Genomic DNA, 12,597 nt, shown 5'->3' with positions numbered 1-12,597 from the left:
AAAAAAAAAAAAAAAAAAAAAAAAAAAAAAAAAAAAAAAAAATGGTTGGTGTGGACAGATGATAAGCTCCACCGTTACCCCTGAAGCTTGTGGACTGGGGCCAGTTGGGTGAGGGGCTTGTTACACACCGACCCATTGTCTGATCTTTCACAATAAATAGTAGACAGGTGAAGAGCTTTTTAGCGAAGTGGAACATTGGTACCCTTGGATTTGCCTGGTTTTTGATTTTCTTTTGTTGTCTTTAAGTGGAGGTTCATTAAGTTCAACAAATTCAGCATCTGGTGTGTGCCAGGAACACAGTTGACAAGATTAACAAATTAGTTTGGTTTGTTGCTTAAAAACTTTTTGTTTTAAAATTGTTTTTATTAGAAATTTAAAAATTTTTAAATTCAAATTTTAGTTTTTAAAAATAGGCAATACATTCACATGATGAAAGAAAATATTTGAAAAGCACAAAAGGTTAACTAGTAAATACATCTCTGTGTACCCCTGACCCCTGAACCTCAGAGGCAACCAGCATTAGTGATTTCTTCATCCTCCAGAAGTGGTCTCTGAAAATCCCTTTCAAGGGATTTTATACATCTATAAGCAAACTCGTTAACATATTCTGTACACCGCCCCTTTTTGCAGAAATGGTAGCGCACTGTATACATGCTATTTGGAACCTTGCCTTTTTCACTTAATATTTCTTGGCAGTGTGAAAAGAGCTTCCACGTCATTTTTTATAAAGGCCTTCTATTTTAGATATCTGTTTAATGTTTCTAAGGATGCTAAAAAACAGTCTTATTTAGGCAGCAGCTTTGCTGGAGATCTTAAAGATCTTGTGGATATTTGGAGGCAAATATTTTTCTTTTCTGTGAGAGGCTGGGGGAGGTGCAGGGGAGCTTCTAAAGGTCAGCTGTGAAGGGAGAGCTGGGGCATTGGCGAGTGAGGAACGCATTGGTCCTTGGGCCCTTCGCCTTGCCATCTGTGCAGAATGTGCTAGCATTTCCAGGGAAAGTTTGCTGTTTGCTCTCTATTCTCCAGAGAAGCTTCCTGGCCTCCCCAAGTCACATTTCCAGGATCTTTTTTCATTCTTTTCCTTTTTTTTTTTTTTTGGAGACAGAGTCTCGCTCTTGTTGCCCAGGCTAGAGGGCAGTGGTGAGATCTCGGCTCACTGCAACCTCTGCTTCCCGGGTTCAAGCGATTTTCCTGCCTCAGCCTCTCAAGTAGCTGGAATTACAGGCGCACACTGCCACACCCAGCTAATTTTGTATTTTTGGTAGAGACAGGGTTTCACTATGCTGGTCTCAAACTCCTCACGTCAGATGACCCTCTTGCCTCAGCCTCCCAAAGTGCTGGGATTACAGGCGTGAGCCACTGTGCCTGACCTCATTTCCGGCATCTCTGTTGCGTCTCATCCCGTCTGCTGTACTACAGCATCACTCCACTTGTCCTGCCTTTGGGCATCCAAGAGGAAGCCTGCCCTTTGTCACAACACTTTCTGTTTGGGTAGCTTGAAGTGTCTCACCCCTTCTTTTCTCTTACCCCAGGAAAAACCAGCTCTCACACCTGCTCATCTGTAAAGCGTCTTCCCCAAGCCCGCACATAATTTTGTTGCTGTGCTTGGAAGTATTTCCCAAGATCTCCAAACCACTTTAAATTTCCAAGATCTGAGCCTGACCTGGCCTCGCTAACAAAGGTTTCCACTGATGCTGACTCTAAGAAGAAAGTTTTCAAGGTTCTTTGTATTTGAATTTTCTATGGCTAGGCTTGTGTTTTAAATAACCACACTGATTTAAACATGGTTTTATAGTCTTCAGTGGCTCCCAGATCTTGTCTCTTGTTTTTTTTTTTTTTTTTTTCGTCTTTCCTTTGAATGTGTCTTAACCTTCATCTTGCTTTTATTTACCTCTGAGTCTGGTTTAGAGCCACCTGGAAATTGAATGGAATCTTTAGTCTATTAGTCTAATCTAGAGTTCTTACCTTCTGGCCTTTGCTCATTGCTGAGTACCCACATTATTAGTCAATTGTACCATAGATACTCTGTTACATAAGGTGAGGAGGAGGAGGTGGTGGTATCAGTTCCACTTTTCCCAGGCTAGAGTGCAGTGGTGCAATCTCGGCTCACTGCAACCTCTGCTTCCCGGGTTCAAGCGATTTTCCTGCCTCATCCTCTCATTTTATCTTGGATAAAAGAGAAGCTCTGAAAGATTGCCTCCCTGTGTGCACAGTCACTGTAGGCATGTATTTGTGTACTGTTTACTTAGTCATGTCAATGAGGACCATAAAAAACAAAAATCAGGAAGTCCAACATGGATTGCTACATTCTGATTCTTTCAAATAAGGAAATACAGCAGGGGTTGGTGGCTCACGCCTGTAGTCCCGGCACTTTGGGAGGCCGAGGAGGGCGGATCACCTGAGGTCAGGAGTTCCAGACCTGCCTGACCAACATGGTGAAACACCGTCTCTACTAAAAATACAAAAATTAGCTGGGAATGGTGGTATGTGCCTGTAATCCCAGCTGCTTGGGAGGCTGAGGCAGGAGAATCACTTGAACCCAGGAGGCAGAGGCTGCCATGAGCCAAGATCGCACCACTGCACTCCAGCCTGGGCAACAGAGCGAGACTGTCTCAAAACAACAACAACAACAACAACAACAACAAAAGGAAATACAAAATCCCTGTCATCTAAAAAGATATTTTAGCCTGGGCGTGGTGGCTCACACCTATAATCCCAGTACTTTGGGAGGTCGAGGCAGGTGGATCACTTGAGACCAGGAGTTCGAGACCAGCCTGGCCAGCATGATGAAACCCCATCTCCATTAAAAATACAAAATATTAGCTGGGCATGGTGGTGCACACTCACAATCCCAGCTACTCGGGAAGCTGGAGCAGGAGAATTGCTTGAACCCGGGAGGCAGAGGTTGCAGTGAGCCAAGGTTGACCCACTGTACTCCAGCCTGGGTGACAGAGCAAAACTCTCTCAAAAAAAAAAAAAAAAAAAAGAAAAGGAAAAAAAAAGGAGATATTTTAGCACCAAAAATGTTGGAAGATCAGTATCTCAGGTTAAAGAGCACGTTCTAACCAGGACATATTTAGCTTACTAAAAAGGTTGAGTTAATGGCCATTGAATTATGCTGTTTGGGAGGGCCTAAAGTAGAGGATTTTACTCAAGGAGAGGTTCCTCTTTTGCAGTTTCCTTAAACAATCCTGGTTACTCTTTTGCTACAAAACCAGGCCATTGATTTAGTTAAGTTAACCTAACCGCAGCAGCATTTGGTGGGGCTTTGCGCCCAATTTTTTAGGTGGTACAGACTACACAATGTTGATAGGCAGTTGTAGCACCTTATAGTGAGGTGAACTGATATTGGAAATTGTTCTTTGACTCCTGAAGTCTGGATTTGTCATGTCTGAAGTGCCATGTTTTAGTTCTTAAGGACCGAGGAGTGGGAGGGGTCTGAGGTAAGACCTCAGCAACCTGCTGGAATTAAGTAAGGCTCTTCAGTGGTATTTACACATAAGTTCTTTGGAAGCATGCACTTAAACTTACTAAATCCATGATTTAGTATGCCGGGTAATGGCCCAGATGGCTTCTGAGATACAGCGTGACCTCTCATCCGAGTCCCCACCATACTTTTTGCTTTCTTCCTGTACCACCACCACATTCATTTTGTGCTATAGATTTCCTAATCCAGGGCTAAGGATATGTCCTTGAGGTTCCTTGGGTTCTCATTAGATTACAAACTCAGACTTTTTGGTTTCGTGTTAATGATAATTGGAAATGTTTTATAAGCCTGTCCTGGAATGTTGGGATACCTAATTATAATATCAAGGTCCACCCACACAGTCTCAGTGCCTCCCTCATTTGTATGTGAATTTCTGATGAATCGAAGCCAGGTAAACCCCGCTATAGAGAAAAACATATAGATGGACTTAGTGCAGAAAAGATGTGAGAGCATCAAGTGAAGTCAAATGATACCACACAGCACTGTGTAAATGAAGGCTGTAGTAGTGGTCCCAGTGAGAAAAGGAGTGTGAGAATGGACATGTCACACTGTACCTGGAAGTGAAGGCTCTCAGGATCCATAGAACCTGCCCAGGAGTAGGCAGGACCACACTGACATCGTCTGCAGGTATTTCAGGTCTGAAAAATGGCATTAGTCTCATTACATTAATGTAGCTCCTCTGAATTTTACTATTTGAGTAATTTTGTTTTTATAAATGTGCTTGGATCTCTGTAATTGTAAAAGTGCCAGAGGAAGTTTATGCACCATACTGAGTACTATTTGTACTGTTTGTGCATTTTAAGAAATAGTATAATAAATAATAGTTGGATAAAAGTAGTTTAACTTAAATTTAAGAGTCGAACACAAAGTAATGTAGCCAGGGGCATCTGGCAGGACTAGTTTTTCCCCTCGGAGGGAGCCATTTGGTACCTGAGTTTGAAAGACCCCAGTGCAGGAATCGAAGCTCTGGGAGGCAGACAGAGGTTTCCAGTCATGTTTGTGTCATTCATATGGCTCCTTTCCATGTGTTGAACATTTTAGAAATATTAACTGAGTTGAAGAGTTGACTTAATTGGTTTTCTGCCTTGAGGTCCTGTCTGTTCAGACCCTGAAAGTGATAAAGTCATTTGGAGAACTTGAGAAACACTCCCAAGGAGAGTGACAAAAATTGCTTATGGGTTTGGGAAAGACACTTTACAGGGCCGCAGATACAAGTCATCACACCCGTTTGTACGTGCAGCCAACGCTTACCTTCCATATTAATGAAAGGAGGCCTTCCAAAACTAATTTCTCTGTTTCTTTTCGTTTATTTTTGGAGTGAGTGATAAAGTTTTCTTGTTGATATTTGCGTGACCTAAACTCTTGCCAGAATTGCAGTAGCTGGCAGCAGCCTCACGTTTATTTTCCACAGGCAACTCATCAGCCCAGGGACAGTAGAGGCTTGATCGCAGCTGAAAGTTGGGGTGAGCTTAGGCCTTGGTGACTAGCAGGACTGTTTGTCATATTGCTAAATAATCACTCGTTCATTTATTAGCTTTTTATTCTGAGAATTTTAAAGATATACAGAAGTAGAGAGAATCAAATAGTGAACCTCCATGCCCCACAAAACCCACCACCAGCTTTAACAATAATCAACTCATAACCACTCACATTTACTCTGTCTTCCTAGCTACTTTTCCCAGCTCACATTAATTTTGAAATAAATCCCAAACATATAGTTGCATCTATAAATATTTCCATGATAATTCTTAAACATAAAGACTCCTTTATTAAACACCCATTATTACTCTTTGAAAAATTAACACTAATCCTTTAATATCATCAAACATCATCATTGTTCAAATTTCCAATTGTTTAAAAATGGCATAAGTGTTTTTCTCCTTAAGCTTAATTTCTTTGAATTAGGATTCAAGTAAGGATTAGACATTCTGATTTATTGTTCTACCGTTTATGTCTCTTTTAAGCTACAGATCCCCTTTTCTTTTCTTTTCTTCTTTTCCCTGTAATTTGTTGGAGAAACTGGGTAGTCTGTCCAGTAGAGGTATTTATTTACTTTTGACAGATAATGCATTCATGTGTTATAACATTCAAAAGGTACAACATGGTAAAGACTGGAAAACTTCCTCCCAAGAAGCAGTCAATGTTACTAGTATCTTGTATATTTTTTCAGAGATCTTTTATGTGTGTCCCAGCAAATGTGTGTGCATCTATGTTTTTTTCTTTCTTTTTTATATAATTGGTAGCATATTGTACATATTGTTCTGCTCTTTGTTTTAGTCACTTAACATGGAATTATACATGTTAGCAAATTTCTTGTTTTTTTTTGTTTTTTGAGACAGTCTTACTCTGTCGCCCAGGCTGGATTGCAGTGGTAGGATCTGGGCTCACTGCAGCCTCCACCTCCTAGACTCAAGTGATCCTCCCACCTCAGTCTTCCCAGTAACTGAGACTACATCACACCCAGCTAATTTTTGTGTTTGCTGTAGAGATAGTGTTTCAACATGTTGCCCAGGCTGGTCTCAAATTCCTGAACTCAAGTGATCTACCCACCTGGCCTCCCAAAGTGCTGGGATTACAGGTGTGCGCCACAGCACCCAGTCAAATTTTAGTAAATTTCTACATATATTGTTTGGCATCCTATTACTTTTTCTCATGTATCCAATTATGTCATTACTATTTCCTAAAAATTGAGGGACATACAATATTCCTAGGATTATGTGATTGTGCTAGAGTCCTCACAGTTGGGAAATGTTCTTTTTTCTCATTCAGAGAATGAGAAAAATTCAGAATTCAGCAGGCATTTATTGAGCTCTTTCTCTGCTGGACGCTGTGCCAGACACTCTGCCCTGAGGAGTTTCCCTGGGGCCTGAACACCCTGTGCCCCACTATGGGCCATAGAGGAGGCTTTCCACAGTGCTAGCTGAGCTTCCAACCCCTTCCAGCTCCTTGTGTGGCCTGACCTGTATTCACACTGTAGACATTAGCTTCTCAGGTTCCAAATATCCTGGCTGCAGTTCTCTCCTCTATTCTGATCATGTTAATAAAGTGCTTGCTCATTCTTGTCAATGATGTTGACAAATGTACCTTCTAAATAGTGGGATGATGGAAAATGCCAAGTAGATTATAGCCAAGGATATTTTTCCCAATTTAGAAAACATAGTTCCTTTCCCTCCATCTATCATTAATATCACCCATCAGTCTATTTATTGACTCTACATAGAAATTCTGGATGTTGCACTGAAATCGCAAGAGAAATCAGCACTTTGCCACAAAAGAGCTTATAAGAGGAATGCAGGTTTCTTTTGTTTTTGTTTTTTTTGAGACAGAGTCTTGCTCTGTCGCCCAGGCTGGAGTGCAGTGGTGCGATCTCCTCTCACTGCAAGCTCCGTCACCTCCCAGGTTCACGCCATTCTCCTGCCTCAGCCTCCCTAGAAGCTGGGACTACAGGTGCCCGCCACCATGCCCGGCTAATTTTTTTGTATTTTCAGTAGAGATGCGGTTTCACTTGTGTTCGCCAGGATGGTCTCGATCTCCTGACCTCGTGATCCGCCCGCCTCGGCCTCCCAAAGTGCTGGGACTACAGGCGTGAGCCACCACACCCGACCTAATGCAGATTTCTTTAAGTCTCTTATGGTTGAGTAGAGAGGCCTTATGGAGCTTCTGTAAGGCTGAAGTATCAAGGCTGAAGTGATTAGAATCCATCCAGCTCTGCAAACAGCTTATAAGATGGATGGGTGCCTTGCTTCTCTGTATTCCTAGAGCCTTACCAGGGCCTGGCACAGGGAGGGCCCCTGGGCCTCAGTTTCCTTGCTTGCACTAATATTAACTCACAGCAGTTGTGAGCACCAAATGAGGTAATGTCTGAGGATGCACTTTGTCAGTAAATTAGGCATTTCAGTCTTTACTGTCAACACAAATGCATTCTGTGACATGTTTGAGGAGTAAATGAGGTAATGTATTAAAATCACAAATACTTTATAAATGATAGAGCTACACAAATAGAACATTTTCTTATCATCTAGCTTTGTTCCTTCATTTAAAGTTATGATTTGGCCAGGCTCAGTGGCTCATACCTGTATAATTCCAGCACAGTGGGAGGCTAAGGTGGGATGATCACTTGAGGCCAGTAGTTGGAGACCAGCCTGGAAAACATAGTGAGACTCCATCTCTGCAACAACAACAAAAAATTTTAATTAGCCAGGTGTGGTGGCACATACCTGCAGTCCCAGCTACTCGGGAAGCTAAGGCAGGAAGATCACTTGAGCCCAGGAGTTCAGGTTTGCACTGAGCTATGATTGCACCACTGCCCTCCAGCCTGGGTAACAGAGCAAGATCTTGTCTCTGTAAAATAAATAAATAAATAAATAAATAAATAAATAAATAAATAAAAGCCTGGGTACAGTAGCTCATACCCGTAATCCCAACACTTTGGGAGGCCGAGGCAAGTGGATCACTTGAGGCCAGGAGTTCAAGACCATCCTGGCCAATATGGTGAAAAATATAAAACTAAGCTAGGCATGGTAGTGCACACCTGTGGTCCCAGCTACTCGGGAGGCTGAGGCATGAGAACAGAATTGCTTGAACCTGGGAGGTGGAGGTTGCAGTGAGCCAAGATCATGCCACTGCACTCCAGCCTGGGCAGCAGAGCAAGACCCTGTCTCAAAGAATAAATAAATAAATAATAAAGATACAGTGATTTAAAGATAACAGTATCAGAGCCAAAGAACAATACTAGATCCTAGGATGAGAGTCTTTACCCTAACTTATGGTTCACAGATTTAATATTTTGTCTGGGCGGTCAGTAGAGGAGCTTATTGCCTAGAATGGGAGAAGGAACATATGTGTGATCCATATGTTACCTGTAGAAGTCATTTAAATTAGCATTGGTCATGACTGCTCACAGGCAAGTCAAGACCAGACTAACCAGGCTTGAGGACCCAGACATCTGGCTCTATACTGGGATCTTCCAGCCTTGGTGAATGAAGTCTCTCCTTTATCTTCTCTGGTGAGCACACCACTCCCAAGTTCACATTGTGTTGTTAATTTTTTTTTTTTTTAAAGAGACAGGGTCTTACTCTGTCGCCTAGGCTGGAGTGCAATAGTGCGATCATAGCTCACTGTAGCCTCAATCTCCTGTGCTCAAGTGATCCTCCCACTTGCCCGAAGTCACACAACTAGCAAGTAGTGTAACTGCAGTTCGGGTCAAATCTGTCTGTCTCCAAACCCTGCAAGTAGCCTCTCTACCCCACCCCCAATGCACATCTACAGAAAGCATCTCAATGAAGCAGAAATCTTTGTAGAAATATTTTTCCATTTTCCTTAGATGTTGAAAAGGAACTTTATTGGCCAGGCAAAGTGGCTCACGCCTGTAATCCCAGCACTTTGGGAGGCTGAGGTGGGTGGATCACGAGGTCAGGAGTTCGAGACCAGCCTGGCCAACATAGTGAAACCCCGTCTCTACTAAAAATACAAAAAATTAGCCAGTTGTGGTGGCGGGCACCTGTAATCCCAGCTACTCGGGAGGCTGAGGCAGGAGAATCGCTGGAACCCAGGAGGCAGATGTTGCAGTGAGCCAAGATGTGCCATTGCACTCCAGCCCGGGCAACAGCGCAAGACTCCGTCTCAAAAAAAAAAAAAAAAAAAAAATGAACCTTATTTTATAATTTCACCAACCTCTTAATCTAGGTTAAACTACAGTTAATTGTATTCTGTTTTATATTTTCTGGACCAAATAAGCTCATGTCAGTTGGAAAATACCATAGACAATTTTGTTGCATTGTATGTTTTGGAGAGAATAGCAGAAATCATGAGTCTTCTAATGGTATTTCAGTATTTAACTGAATGTCAACAATCAATGGGTAGATTTCCATCTGCCTTCTGTTTGCGGGCCTTTCCTTTCTTCTGCTACCTCCAACATCCTGTTTTAGCTTTGAATCTATTTCTTTATTTGTGAGACAACAGTTTCTGGAGTAGATCTTTGAGCCCAGTGAGATGTTCTTAAGACAAAAGGGGAAAGTGTGAAAGAAATATGTCCTGGGACAGTAACTCCTCTGAGCAGTGGAAAGTGAAAACTCTCATTTTTGGATGGATAATTATTTGCTTGAACTTTGAGATGTTCTTTAAATATCCAAAAGCTGCTGACAGCCCAGGCCACAGTGAGCTTTCTCTCCTGATGTACAGTGGCGTGGCGATTACTCATAAAGGCCTGTACCTCTCCGCCTAATGTAATAATCTGGTAAGAAACTTCTGTTCAGAGAACCACAATGATGATGCTTTAGGCTAATGCCACAGACTTAGTCAATTAGTAAATATTTACAGTGTCCACTATGTACTCAACACCCTAAATTTAAATTTATGTAGAATTTAAACATGAGGATTGAATTATAAGTGTGTAGATTAGAACTCCCAACAGAGAAGAAAGAGATATGAATCATCACTTTTATGTAGAGATGAGACTAGCAAATGTTCTAGTTATGAAAAGGTGGTTACATAGTGTGAAGTTGAGAAATAGTATGATTTTTAGGGCCTGGAGGGGATGGGCACCCAGTGAATATCCTTGTATGGTTCAGCAGGTTGTACAAAACTAGCTAGATGCCATCAAGGGCTTGCAGTGGGGCTCAAATAGTGAACGTCAGTGCTTGTCCAACATCGCCATGGGTCAGGTTACATGTAGCCAAGTAAATGCTTCTCACACCTATGGCCTCACATGAACAACAGTGCACAGCCCTACGCACACAGCCGAGGCAGCACCTGTGTGGCATTTTCCAGGCTGACGTCTGGAATTCTCCTTGTAAGTAAAGCACTGAAGCTTCATTCCATAATGACTCACTGCCACTGCTCCGAAACACATCCCTCTTGCCCGTCTGCCCATTTCCTGACTGCCCAGCATTCTCGGGCCTTGGCTCAACTGTGAGCCTAGCCTGACGTCTGCATCCACCCCTCCATCTCACCTTCTCTTCTGTTCCATCTCTTCCAGTGGTTCCCAGCTTTGAGTCCACCTCCTTCTTCTTTCTGCCTCCTTCATTTGAATTCCTCCAGTATTTATAGTTGGTACTTCAGAGTTTAGTACTTCATTATATACAGATTTGTTGTACTATTTTCCAGTTGTTTTATGGATGCTGTGTATTATACTTCTTTCATAGCCCCCACAGAGGTTAGAGTGATGTCTTTGGTCCCTGTGGGGAGTGAGGTGGAATGTCAGGAGGGCGTAGTTTGCAGAACATCCCTCCCAGTGGTATTGATGCCTTTTCAGCAGGTTCTGTCCTCTTCATTTGCAAGCCACTGCTTTATCCATGAGGGTGCTCCCTACTTATGCCAGTGAATCAATTTTTGGTAAGTGGGGTAATTTTCTTTCCTAATCTCAGAGAAATATTTCTGCCATTTTTTATGAAACCATCTTCCTTGATGGCCAGTTCCTTGCCTCCCAGGAAACTGATGAGGAAGCAAGACAAATGTATTGGAAAAGCCCAGCGGAGGAAGAGCTCCTGAGTAGTGAGTGGCGTAGCTATCTGCTTCATGTGGGGCACTCCTGCTCTGTACTGTAGAGTATTTTTTAGGTGGACTAGAGGTGGACTCGGAGCAAATGCCTGCCTGATGCAGGCAACGTTTGCACAAAAACCAAAGGAAGAAGGCTGCTGGTGGGCTGGGGGTGGCAGGTGGGATTGCCCTTAGGCTTTAAAGAAGGCTGAGAAAACTTACTTCCGGAGTGGTAGGCAGGAGGAGTGAGGCCTGGAACAACAGTGTGGAGCGTTTGTGGTGGACGGACGGGAGAGAGGAACATGTGAGGGCATGAACTTATTTCTAATGACTCTTTACTTGAAAAAGCAATCCACTGAGCTAATACCCTAAAATGTAACAACCCAGAGGGCTTCCTTTCGAGATGTTAGTTTTTAGATCATTCAGTATCCTCAATGCAAAGATGTGATAAAGCCAAGCTCAGGACTACTTGGGGACCAATTTTCATGCTCCTCATGTGTTATAATTCCTTAGCAGTTGCTTTAAAACTAACATTTTTCTAATCTTGAAATATTTAATAAAGCAGCTTTCTGCTAAAGAGCTGAAAACATTTTACAAACCTTATCGTGAGGATATCTGTGCATAATTTATCATTATAAGTCATTTTTTTAGCCTACAGAATTTCATCAACTTCTTTCCTTCAGTAACATGTAATGTAACCTCCCTTCCCCCATTTTATAGAAGAAAAAGCAAATCTTTGTAATGTTTAGATCATTCACCCAAGGTCACTTGGCAGAATCTGGAATCAAATGCAGGTCCTCTGGTTCTAAAACCTTCATCCCTGTGTCATTCAGTTATATCACATGGACTCTTAAGCTAGGCCTCAAAATCCTCCAAAAGTGCAAGTGACCTGCCCAGAGCTGTACCGCACAGAATGTTCAGAGAGGGTAGGGGGTGGGATAACTCCAGATGCCACTGGAGACAAGTAGTGTAGAGACACAAATGGGATCCTCTCCCTCCTCTCACATCCAGAATCCAGAATCTCTGGGTCTTTCCACTTGGGTTGTCACCTACAAGTGGGGGCAAAGCTCTTTAGCTCTCATAATCAGCAGGACTGATGGCGGAAGCTGGGCAGGGCTCCCTGGAGGCCCAGCGTTAGGCTGGCGTGTGCAGCAGCAGATAGGCGCCTGTCTCACAGTATCCCTTCTTCATGTCAGGCACAAATCAGCCCTTCATATTTATCTGGATTTAGCTGGTAGCATTTGTCTCCTAAGACTTGGTCACAAAGGAATCCACGTGACCTTCAGGCCTTCTGCTCTAAACTGGCAGGCGATCCTGTTTCTGCTCACAGCGTCCGAGGTATTTATAAAACAGAAATAAGTAAAGCATGCTTCAAAATGCTGTGCACACCATGTACTATTGCCCCCAGAACCTTCTCTTGGTCTTGGAGGGCAAGGAGCACAGAGCTTTTCCTGCTGTCTATCCCTGTGTAACAGGGTCTGGTGGCCAAGCCCTGAGGGGTGCTGTTGCTCCCAGGTGGCAGAATTCAGCATCAGAGAGCCACACAGCTGAAACAGATGGATGGGCGAGTGACCTCAGCTTTGCCCAGTTGGGGTGAGTGTGCCGAGCAAGTCTCTCCTTTGGCAGGGAAGGAG

At 43.0% G+C, this 12,597-nt stretch overlaps 1 protein-coding gene across 2 annotated transcripts in view; it reads left to right on the top strand.

Moving 5' to 3' along the window:
• Positions 1–12,597, top strand: part of ABHD2 (abhydrolase domain containing 2) — a 113,518-nt gene that overhangs the window by 4,403 nt on the left and 96,518 nt on the right. The window contains exons 3-5 of one of the 2 annotated variants that reach the window (XM_025391100.1): positions 10,743–10,819; positions 12,160–12,301; positions 12,439–12,527. The exons of the other annotated variant lie outside the window; for it this stretch is intronic. The gene's annotated coding sequence lies outside the window, so the exon portion shown is untranslated. The remainder of the gene's footprint in view (positions 1–10,742; positions 10,820–12,159; positions 12,302–12,438; positions 12,528–12,597) is intronic. 2 annotated transcript variants of the gene reach the window in all.

The sequence above is a fragment of the Theropithecus gelada genome, chromosome 7b (assembly GCF_003255815.1).
Source record: "Theropithecus gelada isolate Dixy chromosome 7b, Tgel_1.0, whole genome shotgun sequence".
Lineage (NCBI taxonomy): Eukaryota > Metazoa > Chordata > Mammalia > Primates > Cercopithecidae > Theropithecus > Theropithecus gelada.
The sequence above is the reverse complement of the archived record's forward strand: the minus strand, read 5'-3'. Positions and strand labels throughout refer to the sequence as shown.